The 14088-nt window shown below is 40.4% G+C and overlaps 1 protein-coding gene across 1 annotated transcript in view; it reads right to left on the reverse strand.

The window, feature by feature from the left end:
- Positions 1–14088, reverse strand: part of LOC126189037 (odorant receptor Or2-like) — a 73753-nt gene that overhangs the window by 43191 nt on the left and 16474 nt on the right. The window lies entirely within an intron of this gene.

Genomic DNA, 14088 nt, shown 5'->3' on the forward strand with positions numbered 1-14088 from the left:
CCGGAAGAAATATACATGCAAGGACTGAACGAATTTTGTTGTTTTTAGTCGAATGATTAAACGGTCAGTATCTATACCCGCAAATGAATCATTTACTGTTGTTGTGGCCTTGTGAGCACTCCAGAAAACATAAAAAGTATACACTTCTGATTATTTGCTATATTTTCAATAACAACATTCATGAAAAACGATTTTAACCAGTCTTTTGACGTTTTCACAAATATATGTTTGCTGGAGGATGGTTTTCAAACAGCCTGTTTACCCTTCGGGCGAAGAATTTTTTCCCGAAGACAACATACAGTTTTGTTAGGTGTCCACTCATTGAAAGGCCAGCATCTTCCGTACAACTATCAGTTGTATTGCGTGCTGTCTGGACCACGGCAACTGTTAATTTTTCCTCTGTGTAGATAGTGTTACACCAGAAGTTAGTTCATAGTTAAATGCACTTTGATCAGTGGCAGTATGTGGAAACTTGCAGTTTTCTGGTATAATTCTTCAACAAAATGGGTCCCAGACTGACAAATATCTCGGTCTTTCTGTACATCTCTGGATGCCATGCAAATCATTGGCGTACATTCTGTTTCTTTCTTAAGACGTGCTAAGAAAGCAGCAGAACATTTAAACCTTTTGTGCCCAATTTCTCTTGCTTTTTGCATAGTCCAAAATTTCGGTGTGCCAGTAATGGACAGATTTTCCTTAGTTCCGTGCTATGTCAGTTTGGGATAGAATGTGTTGTTTTATCTCCAGTTCTTTCATTGCCTTGTTTCCTTGAAATACCTGTTCATTACGTCTTTTCTTCTCCACATAATCAAGTATTACTTTGATGTTCGATGTGCTTTTTACAGATGGATGTCTCTGCAATAATGGGCTGTAGGTCGCAACTTTTCGTGAGGGTGTATGGTAATCATCATAAATACGTTCCAGAAGTTCTTCCGAAAATTTTGTTTGAGTACTAACTGTACCGGATTTGTTTTGTGGTGAAGGTGCATAGTCATTAGAACTGTTGGCTTCTCTTTTAGGAGTACTGTTTCTGCTACTGCTTCTAACGCTACAATCACCAAAAAAGCACTGCAACAAACACAAATATTATTAATCGCGTTAATGTCCACAATCCTATCCTATGTAACTTCAGTTGAGCAGTCAAATGAATATCCATGTTTCTAAACAATCAGATCCACCAAAAATATTGTCAAAGTGTCATAATCTTGTTCTACAATGCCCTCCGTTAGATAACAACTTCTTAACTTGGATTCTGCAATATTTAAAAAATGCCAAACAGTAATATTTACCTTCATTTTTGCTGTATACATATGACAGTACTGACACACGTATATTAAAAACGTCAAGTACTCGCTTAGGTAGCTGATTGCCTGGTTTGTTAATCATCTCCCTACCCCTCCTCCTAAGAGACTGCAACTGCTGTTGTGTACAAGAGCAACGTATTACACGCCATCACAGGCGTGGCTATAAATCTGAGATTGGGTCTGTACACAAATGTTTAAATAGAAATTTCTGTTCAAGCTGAGAGACGTCTCTTGTGTCAGCAATGGGGTAACAGCACAGTGACGATGAACGTGTTCCGTAGCGACAGCAACAACACCACATATCCTTTGCATCTGTAAATTTTGATGGGTATCACTGTTAAAGTACAACTAACTAGCCCGCACCTTCTAAATTTGCACTGTTGCGCAGATATTTTCAGATCAGTACAGATACGGTATCTGACCAGAAGTATCCAGACTCCTACGTACTGCCTAACTGACCACTAGATGTAACGATAAACGAACGCGTCAGTATAGAAGGATACGATCATTTCATTTCGTTTCAATAGAGAACCAGTAACAGCAGAATGTGTCGATCAGCACAGCTCAATGACTTCGAACGCTGACAAGTCGCTGGATGTCATCTGAGTAACAAGTCCATTAGGAGCAATTCGATCTTTCTAAACCTGCCCAAGTCATGTGCTTGTGATGTGACTGTCAAGTGGGAACGCGAACGACAACTATAACAAGACTAGATAGACATCATTTACTGATGGGCAGGAACGACCGAGGATTTCGTATAGTGGTTGTAAAAAAATCGCATGGAAACAGCGGAAGAAATGACTCGTGAGTGTGACTAGCAGTCCAGACAGCGCAATGACTAAGCGTAGGAAGTTAAAAAGAATAGGGTACAATAGTCAAGCAGCTCGTCATAAACCACACATTTCTGTAGTTGATGCTAAGCTACGTTAGAGGTGGGATAAAAAGCAACTCCACTGGACAGTGGATGACTCGAAACGTGGGATTTGGAGTGACGAATCACGCTATACCCTGTGACAATCCAATGGAAGGGTATGCGTTTGCTGAATGCCTGGAAAACGTTACCTACCATTATGTGTGACACTAACAGTGTGGTACGGGGGACGCGGTGTTACAGTACAGGAGCGTTTTTCGTGGTTAGGGTGTGGTTCCTTGTTGCGCTTAAGAAAATATTAAATGCGGAAGCATAAGAAACATTTGCAGCATTCTGTACTGCGTGCAGAACAAAAACAATTCGAAGACGTTGCTTGGTTGTATCAGTGTGATAACGCACTGTCGTAAAGGAGCATCTGTGAGGCAATGAACTGTGAACAATAAGATTCGTGAAATGGGCTAGTCGGCTCAAAATCCCCACACGAATACAATGAAGCCCATATGGGATGACTTAGAACGACGTCGACTTCCCTCCACACCTCAGCGTCCAACATCACTATCTCCTCAGCTTTCAGCTCTTGAGGAAGAGGGGACTGCCATTCCTCCACAGGCTTTCACACACCTCAATCAGAGTATTCCCATCAGAGCTCGAACTGTCATAAAGGCGAAGATCGACACATACCATAGTAACGTGCACTAACAGGTTTCCGAGTACTGTTGATCAAATAGTGCACAAAAGTAAATCTGGGTTCTGTCTCTAGGAATCTGTAGAAATGCACTCGTAGGAAGACAGTTATGAGAAAAAGGCCTGTACCTCCCCAGCCCTAATTGCCTAATGACATAGGTATACTTATTTCCAGTGAAGGACTGTTGAATACTGTGCGACTACAAAAGACGTAAAATGTTTGATCCTTTGATTTATTCTTCTTCGTGCAAAGGAGATTTATAAGATTCATACACTGATGAGGTCCACCACTAACCATGTACCTTGCTGGGATAGGGCAGCTTGCGTGCCTCTTCTATACAGAAAGCCATATCGTAGGTGCAACTACAACGGAGAGGTATCTCTAGAGAGGCCGCAAAAATATGTGCTTCCTGAAGGTACTGCGAAATGCTCAAAGCAAGGGGAAACTACAGCCGATACATTTCCCGAGGCTTAATGATGGCATCTTCGAGGGTAAAATATTTCAGAGATAAAATATTCTCGTATTTGGATCTCTGAGCGGGAACTACGCATGAGGATGTCACCAGGAGAAACAATACTGGCGTGTTATGAAATGGAGCGTGGAGAGTTGGATCCCTTAATCGAGTAGGTTGGTTGGAGAATTTAAAAAGGGAAATCAAGTTGTGTGTACTGAGAATTAGTGAAATGCACTGGGTTTCTGGTTAGGTCAGTACAGGATTATCAACACAAAATGAAATACAGGTGATACAGGAGTAAGTCTCATAATGAATAAGAAAACACGAATGCGTGTAAGCTACTATGAACAGCATAACCAACGCATTACAGTAGCCAAGAGAGACACTAGGCCACCACTCTCCACAGTAGTATAAGTTTATATATTTACTAGCACCGCACAGGATGAAGAGACTGAAAGAATTTACGATGATATAAAAGAAATTATTCAAGTAGATAAGTGAGACGAAAAATTAATCGTGATCGGGAACTGGGATTCGGCAGGGAAAGAACGAAAAGAAAAACAGCAAAAAACCGTGGACTGGGAGGGAGCAATGAAAGAGGAAGCCACCTGGTTGAATTTTGCACAGAGTACAATTGATCAATTTTGCATTCCATGTCAAATCGCGGAATTTCGGAACATTTTCCTGCTGGGCCATCACGGACTTCCATGAAATTTGTGTTAAGATTCGCACAAGTCCCCTATGAACTTTGGTAAGTTTTAACGCTCCTCGAAGCAATACTGACCAAGATATAGTTATTCGTTTGACTCCATCAACGACTTTGTGCAAGGTGAGAGTGAATGTCTGGGAACTTTGAGGTGTTATATCAAGGGCAACAGTTCCTTGAAAGAAATGAAATTTGTCCATCTTGTACAACTTTTTGTGCTCTCTTAAGTATAATAATGAAAAGAATTTTACGACATTTAGCCATAAAATTTTAAGCAAAATCGTCCGAAAAAATCGGGTCCCGAAAAATGTCAAAGTTTGGCTTCTTCTCAGGGTCTAAAGGTGTGACGACCATGAAAAATAGAATGTAATAACCTAACAACGCAAAGTTCTCAAATATAAAGTTTCTTTTGGCTACTACCTTCCAATACTGACTAAATTAAGTGTAAAATTGAAGATATTGTAAAAAGATAAAAAAATGCGCTGTTTTTTACTTGATTTTGCGGAAAACTATGTTCTACAAAACTTTGCAAATTGATCTCCTTAGAAAGACTTTGGTTTTATCCGGAAAAGTGCAACTGATTATGCGACGTAGGCTAGCAATAGTAGATAATTTGAGTCACAGTCGGGCGCAAAAATCGTGGCACGGAAAAAAATGTAAATTTCCGATACTTGTATCTCGTACTGTAAACGCATGCCGAATATGAGTATCTCGGTAGCACAAAAATGTGGAATACAAGATTTCATTCACCTACTATTCACCAATAATTCATCTAATATTGAGAAACGGTGAAAATAGGGTATATGAGACACTTCTTTTACAAATAACTTTCTCTATTTAACTTTCAAAACCAGTTTTATTCGAAACAACGTATTTTATACCCCCTCCCCCTCCCCCCCCCCCAAGAACACTGTATTTAATTTCCAAAATGGGCTAACAATACTACGAGAACTGAGGCAAAGTAGTTGGAAAAATCGCGCAAATGTATAAAGTTTTAAATTTGCCTTTTTATGTTATCTTATTATCTTGTGTAACTTTGGGCGCAACAGCTTAGCAACAGGTTTTTCAATATAAAATATCGTTTAAGTACTGCTTTCTAAATTTGCACAAAATCTGTTCAAACTTGCTTTCCGTAAAAATTACAAAAATAGATCACATTCAATTCGCCTTTAGAAAATTTGTTTTCCATAATTCATTTCAAACTAATCAGAGTGGGAAAGAGTATATACTCAAACATCCACAAAATCATGTTCGATTTTCCAGTGTGCGCTAACAATACCTGAAAATGACTGACAAACTTGAGGGAATGTACCACGGCAACAGGCTACATTGCAGCAATCTGTTATGTGTATTTTCTTGCTTGTGTTTTCTGTTTTAAAATTAACAAGTAACATCTCACTGTTTTTCGTTGGTCCATGATGACACTGTCACTACACGCTAAAGAACATGAACCGATAATGTGATCGCCATAGGGCCCATGCATTACTAGCCACGAATGAGCTTCTTCATCCATGTTCCCAAGCCTTGTTTGGTTCCGTAATTTACATTCAAAGCCTTGTGATAGTATCTGTCAAGAAATATTGAATCTAATTGACAAAAGAAGAAAATAAAAAAATCAGCAAGTGAATCAGGTAATGTGGAATACATCCGGATACGGAAATGAGATTGAGAGGAGTGGCAAATCAGAAAAGGCAGGACAAGAAGTGCAAGCTTGTAGAACTACGCACGAATATGGGAAACGCAGATGGACCATAAAAGATATTTAATAAGACCTTTGGAGAAACGTCTGTGTGAATATTAAGAGCTCAGGTGGCAAGATCATACTAAGTAAAAATGGGAAGGCTTAAAGGTGGAATACATACGCAGAGGTCTATATATGAGAAACAAGCTTGAAGATAATATTATAGAGTGATAAGAGATAGCAAATGAAGACTACATAGAAAATATGATACTGGAAGAAGAATTTGAGAGAACCCTGACAGACCTAAGCCGAAACAAGTCCTCTGAAACAGACAACAGCCATTCAGAATTATCGACATTCTTGGAACAGTCATCAACCCTTATGTTATCTCCAAGATTTTACTTGCACCCGTCCTCGGCGAAACCTACAACAACGAATTAAGACAGTATCTAACAAATTTATCCACATTCGTGCGAAAATAGAAAGCTAGTTAATCAGTCGGCAGCCTTCGTTCAGTGCAATACGGGCCAGGGATAGAAACTTGCTACTCGTTGCGGAGGCTTAGAATCTTGCGCAGACCGTGTGTTTCAGGCTCGACCGTCTAAGCAGATCCAAGCTGTTCTCCCTCCGTCCTAACGTACTGCTGAATCTAACACAAGATTAATGAAGTAAATAGTGAAAGAATACCAATCGCCTCTATGGAGACACCTTTTCTTAGTATCTTCACAATATTCCAGTGTAATATTATGTTACTTCATGCAAAAAATCTGTACTGCTTCTGAATAATTACACATTCATAGTTCAACTACCGGAGCAATATGCTTAGTTCACGTCTTTTCTCTCCAAGAATTATCCTTACACATACCGTCTTTTAACGATAATGGATACCGTCTGTTACATCAAGGAATAAAACCTAGTGGACGGGCTGTATAAGCAACACAACCTATGTGGTGTTGGTATAACACAGCTGCATCACATTCACATAGCGCCTTTGGTCTGTAAGTAGCGCACTTCCCATGCCATGAATTGTAGACGTTTTTGTTTCTCAGACTCAAGTCCAATATTTTATTTCTTCATAAATGAGATGTTTCGCAAGGTACACGAGACAGGAGAAATTCTTTCAAACTTCAAGAAAAATGTAACAACTCCGATTCCGGAGAAGTCACGTACTGACAGATATGAACACTACCGTACTATCTGTTTAATAAGACATGGCTGCAAAACATTAACATTTATTATTTACAGGAGAATTAAAAAACTGATAGTAGTTTGAGGTCCGGGGAAATGTAGTAGAACGCGATGCCAAACTCACTCTTGACTTACCACAGAAGATAAACTGAAAAAAGGCAAAGCTTTCGACGACGTTGTCGGCAGTAAACTTTTTTGAAATTCTAAAGGTTGATTGCATGGGAGTAAAAAGATATCTACAACTTCTACAGAAATCATACAGAAGTTACTAGGGTCGAATGACAGTAGTTGACGAGGGAAAGAAACAGGAGTGTAGCCTCTCGCCTACGTTATTCAATGTGTATATTGAGCAAATGCTAAATGAAACCGAGAAGAAATTCAACGAGGGAATTAAAGTTCATAGAGTAGAACGAGAACCGTTCCTGTTAGCCGATGGCATTTTAATATAGTCAGAGGCGGCAAAAGATTCGGATGAGCAGTCCAACAGGATGGTAGTGTCTTGAAAAGAGGATATAAGATAAACATCAACAAAAGTAGGTAGAGGCTAATGGAATTTAATCGAACTGAATCAGGTGCTGCAGGTAGAGCTTTTTAGGAAATGAGTTACTAAAACTATTCAGTGAGTTTTGATATTTTGGTAGCAAACCAATTAACGATGAGCGAACTAGAGACGATATAAAATGCGGACTGGAAATAGGAAGTAGTGCAGTTCTGATAAAGATAAATTTGTTAACAATGAACGTAAACTTCAGTGTTAGAAAGCCTTTTCTAAAGGTATTGGAACAAAGCTTAGTCTTGCATGGAAATGAAACGTTGCGAGTAGAAGGTTTTGAAATGTGGTGCTACAACTGACTGTGGAAAATTACATGGGTAGATCGAGTAAGTAATAAAGAGGTACGGAATCGGGCTCCTGAAGAAAGAAACTTGAGTCATAAGTAGACTAAAAGAAGGAATAGGTTGAAAGAACACAACCTTAAACATGAAGAAATCGTCAGTTGGTAATGGAATGGAGTGTAGTGGTTAAAAACTGTAAAGATAAACTAAGGCTTGATTAGAGTAAGCTAGTTCAATAGGATGCAGATTGCAGTAGTTATCCAGATATGATAGGGCTTTTACGATACAGACTGGTGTGGAGAGCTGAATAAGAGCAGTGTGCGGACTGATGACCACAACAACAGCACCTGATGAGTTTTTCTTTTCCTGGAACCACAAACACGTAAAATTTTCGAAAAGATTTTTCCACCAAATCACTGTAATAGTATATCGGTAGGCATGAGATAACATGCGCTACCAATATGTTCCAAAACACCGCACATAAAAACGGAATTTTTACGGATCTCATACCTCGGTTTCTGTTGGTGATAGAAAGGTAGCGTCAAGTGTTTTGGGTAGCCCTTGGGGTACCGACCGTTTGTATATCCTAAAGAAGGATCGTCTTATTGTGACTATCCTACTGTACAGGGCCAAAGAATGAAATGTTACACTCTACCTGTAGCTTCGGCAAATCGAGGAGATACGTTGCTTCTTTCTGCATTAGATGTGGTCCACGGTTCGTCTTAAGGGGCTTATGTAGATACCATTTAGTTCACTGGCGGTTCATGAGAAAATCTGAAAAAAGAGTTTTTCATCATTTTTAAACCGTGTGCAGAGGATATCTAAAAAACTATCCACAGAAAGTTGCCCACATTTTAACAGTTTATTCTCTGTGCATTTATCTAAGAGTGCCGTCTTCCGGTTTTCAAATATCTTTATCCGCCATACATAAACACCTCAAAAACACGGTTTACGGTACCAAAATAGAGCCGCGGATTCCAAGACCGCTATGCACATAAAATGGATGTCATTTTTACAATATATTTCTAAGATCCAGATCTCAGAAATGCTTGAAAATTTGCTTGTTATATTTCTCCGTAAAATACGCACGTAAATCCCGTATGAGGCGCACACGTAGTTTATAAAGTGACGTGGCACAGAGGAATATGTCTCCGTTATCATCAAATGGGTTTTGAGAACCCTGAGATATGAAGTACATACAAAATTTTTGTGTACGTAAAATTTGATCTGAGGTGTAAAATTAGTTTTGTGTTGTTGGAATTTCACATAAGCAAACTATCAAAGGCCCGCCCGGCTAGCCCCGCGGTCTAACACGCTACTTCCTGAGCGGGAAGGCGTGCCGGTGCCCGGCGGATTAGCATCAAGGTCCGGTGTGCCGGCCAGCCTGTGGATGGTTTTTATGCGGTTTTCCATCTGCCTCGGAGAATGCGGGCTGGTTCCCCGTATTCTGCCTCAGTTACACTATGTCGGCGATTGCTGCGCAAACACTGTCTCCACGTTCACGTACACCATAATTACTCTATCACGCAAGCATTAGGGGTACACTCGTCTGGTGTGAGACGTTCCCCGGGAGTGTGGGGGAGGGGAGGGGGGGGGGTGTCCATTGCGGGCCAAACCGCACAATTACCCTGAGTTCGGTGTGGGACGGTGGTTGGGTAGGTGTACTGCTGTGGCCTGTTGTGGGGTTGTGAACCACTGAGGGCTACGTCGGGAGGAAGCCTCTCCGTCGTTATGTATTTATATTTATATACAATGAAATGAAGCTTACACCTTTGTTTCGGACGTCCCATTTGCATTACAGCTTCACTACATTTGTCAGACATCCAAGTTTTCACTCATTTTATGTATCGTAGATATTTAAGAGACATTTAATTACGAGACAATTGGTTTACATAACCTGATATTTATTTTTCGACCATGATTTGTGGGATGATTTTTGACGTCGCAACACTTGAAAATGGCCTAAGACTAAAATACAGCCGGCCGGGGTGGCCGAGCGGTTCTAGGCGCTTCAGTCTGGAACCGCGCGACCGCTACGGTCGCAGGTTCGAATCCTGCCTCGGGCATGGATGTGTGTGATGTCCTTAGGTTAGTTAGGTTTAAGTAGTTCTAAGTTCTAGGGGAATGATGACCTCAGAACTTAAGTCCCATAGTGCTCAGAGCCATTTGAACCATTTTGAACTAAAATACAGATAGTGAAAGAAACACATTATATACAATTAAATGGTGGAAGCATCTTTTCGAGAACAACAACACCGATGACCCAAAACATTATGACTAATGCCCTGTGGTATTTCGGCCTTTTGCTATGATGCTACGGGCGACATTCACCTGAGCTTACATGGGACCAATGGTAGTAATTGCAGGCGCCATGACCGCTGTGGACAATGTGAACATCATTGCGGACAATTTGTATCCCTACGTGACATGTCTTCCCCAATGGCTATGACATCTTCCAGCAGGGTAACTTGAGCGTGTCAAAAGGCCAGAATCGTGCCACAGTGGTTTGAGGAGCATGATGGAGAGTTCAACGTTGATGTCTTGGCCACCAGCCCGATGAAACACATCTGAGTCACTAAGGCACTCACAGACCACCATCCCGTAATTCTGGGAACATCGTGCCTTTTGCATAGACATCTGGTGCCACATACCTCCCGAAACCTACCAAGAACTTGTCGAACCAGTACCATACAGAATCTCTGCAATATTGCATTCCGAAGGTGGACCAACGCGGTATTAACCAGGCAGTTGTGATGTTTCAGCTCACTGTGATATTTACTTGTTCGAAGGTCAATGTCTGATGATCGAAAAATAAACACCCAAAAGTGGACGAACAAATCGGAAAAAATTTAAAATGGGCGGAACACGTTAAATGACTGAGATATTAAAGAATAACGTTGCAAACGATTTGTCGAATAAACAAAGAATTCTAAGTGGAAGTAAAAAATCACTGTAAGAAATATCACTTCACATAAATCCAGCAACAACAAAGGTGAAACATAGAATGAATCCTTATTTTAGTGATTGGGAGTGAAGTAGTTCGAGTCCAAACATCGGCTGGGCATGAAATTTTTTAAGACGTTCGTGCGAAGAGACGGACTATTAGATTTGTTAATGGTAGGTTCGCCCAACACTACTGAGAGAATTTAGAGGACCGACATTTGAAGCTGAAAGCAGAACAATTCTATTGCTGTCAAGGTACATTTCGCATAAGTACTACGATAACAAGGGAAATTAGGACTTGTAGGGAGGCATACAGATGGTCGTTTTCTGCTCGCTCCATATGCTAGTACAAGAAGAAAATAAGTGACTAATTGTGGTACAAGGTACTCTTGAAACTTCCTGGCAGATTAAAACTGTGTGCCGGACTGAGACTCGAATTCGGGACCTCTTCGTCGCGCACCATACAGTAGTTCGCAGAGTATGTATGTGGACGTAAAGGTACTTGTAAAGGAACAGAGGTGAAACTGATGACATTACTGCACTGAAGACGTGAAGGAGTCAGGTTTTGCGTAACATGCTATTTGATATTATTAATAATAAATAAAGTAACCAGTTCTACTAAGAAATTGGGAACCAGAGTCGAAGTTGGTCACCGACAAATAAATTAGGCTTCTCCTAAACCGAATGTTTGTTAGTAGCTAGAGTTTTTATGGCTGCTCACAATTTATTGAAAAAAGTGATCCTGAAGTTTCAGAACATTTTTTCATCTTGTTCGTACACAGCTATTTTGAATATTTATTTTACTGTTGACAGTCAAAAAGCTTATACGTGTTTCAGAGAGCTCGGCGAATTTTTACTTACGAAAAAGATGAATAAAACAAGCTACCTTATAGTGTGTGGCGGAGAGTGCTTCATGCATCAGTGTCACTGTTCGTGTCACGAATTGTCTGTTTGAGAAGACGATTGTACCTAAGCTTCGGTGTGAGACGAATCTCTATTTTATATTCATAGTCTTTTAGCGAGTTATATGTAGAAATAATAATATATCGGTTGACACTTCTAGGAACGTATGCTCTCGGAATTTTAGTAGCAAACATACATTGACCCACAATTCCTCTCTTGTGGCGTGTGCCACTGGAGTTGGATGAACGTTCCATGACCCTTATACGGTTAATAAATGAGACTGCGACGATACGGTCTGCTGTACTTAGGATCTTCTCTGTTACTTGCATCAATCCTATCTGGTACAGATTCCAGACTGACGAGCAAAATTCAAGTACAGTTCGAACGAGGGATTTTTCCAATAAATCTCAGTCTGACATCAGCCTTACCTGCGATTAGTTTTATGGGGTCGTTCGACTTTAAATCGCTCTTTACGTAAAGTCTTTAAAAATTTAGTGGGTATTATTGCTTCTAGTCATTGTTCTGCTATAGTATAATCATACAGTAATCGTCTTTTTGCCTCTTTATACGCAATACGTTACATTTGTTTAGGCCAAGGGTCAACTACCAATCCCTGTACCATTCGTAGGTCCTCTGCAAATCTTCCTGCATTTCGTTAAGATTTTGTTTACGACGGCATTTTCCGCAAAATATCTCTTAAAACTTCGGACGCTATGCGCTACATCGTTTATATACACGAGGTGTGATCAAAAAGTAAAGGGAGTTTTTAATTTCGTGGGCTTTATACATCCAAGTTGCAGAACATTTTTTCATCTTGTTCGTACACAGCTGTTTTGAATATTTATTTTACTGTTGCCAGTCAAAAAGGTTATGCGTGTTTTCGAGAGCTCGGCGAATTTTTACTTACGAAAAAGATGAATGAAACTATTTGCTTTAAGTTTTGCTTGAAAAAATGGAATAACGTGCAGCACCATATTCTAAATGTTGACTGTGGCTTTTGGCTAGTTTGCTATGAATAAGACAAGAGTTAACGGTGGCATGAACGTTCAAAAAGGATCAGGAAGACGTTGAAAACGACGAACACCCTGGACACCCTAGCACATCAATTACTGACGACATTGTGGAAGAAGTAAAGAAAATGGTTCTGAAAATCACCGAATCATCATCAGAGAGATTGCTGATGATGCGGCATATCCTCTGGCTCATGATAAGAATTTTTTGCGGACCTTTTGGGCACCAAACGTGTAGCACGAAAGTATGTTCCGAAATTTTTAAATTTCGACAAAAACCACGTTGTGCAGATATCGTTCAGTAATTGCTGAATGATGTCGACAATGATCCAGAACTCATAAAGAACAGTTGATGAAACATGAGTATACGGGTATGAGTCGAAACCGAGGCCCAATCGTCCCATCCGAAGCTGACTCAAGTGCCAAGACCGAAAAAAGTTCGACAAGATCGATCGCATGTTAAGATTCTTCTCACTGTTTCCTTCGATTATAATGGTATACTGCATCTTAAGTTCCTACCTTACGCTCATAAGTCGGTAAGAAATATTACATGGGTGTTCGGGTGAAGCAATCAGGAGAAAACGACCAGAATTGTGGCAAAACCACTCGTGGAAACTGCTTCATAATGCTCCCACTCACACCTCAGCGCTTGCTCGTGATTTTTTGGCAAAAGAAAAAACCGTTATCTTGCCTCAGCCGCAGTATTCGCCAGCCATGGCTCCCTGTGACGTCATTGTATTCCCGAGGCTGAAGAGAACAAGGAAAGGACGTCGTTTGCTGATAAAGGAGATAAAAACAGAATCGCTGAACATCATAACGAAAAGTGAGTTCCACAAGTGCTTCTAAGACTAGAAAAAGCGCAGGCACATGTGTGTTATATCTGAGGGGGATGGCTTTGAAGGGGACAAGATGAACAAATAGAGATACCTAGAAAAAAAATCCATTACTTTTTGATCATTCTTCGTACTGTGAAAAGTAATGGTCCCAAAACATCACGACCGAAGTTTCTTTTATGTCTGAAGATTTTTCTCCATTAATAATGACATGCTCTGTTCTGTCTGCCAGGAACTCTTCAGTTCAATCACAAACCTGGTCTCGTATCACGTATTGCTCGTAGTTTATTAATTAGACTACAATACCGAATTGTATCGAACTCCTTCTGGAAATCGAGAAACACAGCATCAACCTGGGCGCCGGCATTTACTGCTTTCTGTGCCTTAACAGAGCGAGCTGGACTTCACACGCTACTTCTGTTTATTCCTACAAAGAATATTTTTCGGTCTCCATAAATGTCATAACACGCGAGCATAAAACGTGCTTCGAAATTCTAAAAACAAATTGACGGCAGCTACGCAGAATTTTAGTTTTGTGCCTTTCTTCAACAATCCTTCTTGGAAACGGGAATGATCAGCATGTGTTTCCAATCACTGGGAACCCCTCGCTCCTCCAGAGACCTACGGTAGACTGCAAGCTCCTTCGCATATTCTGTGTAAAATCGCATAAGAATAC

Source organism: Schistocerca cancellata, chromosome 5 (assembly GCF_023864275.1).
Source record: "Schistocerca cancellata isolate TAMUIC-IGC-003103 chromosome 5, iqSchCanc2.1, whole genome shotgun sequence".
In the NCBI taxonomy this organism is placed as follows: Eukaryota; Metazoa; Arthropoda; class Insecta; order Orthoptera; family Acrididae; genus Schistocerca; species Schistocerca cancellata.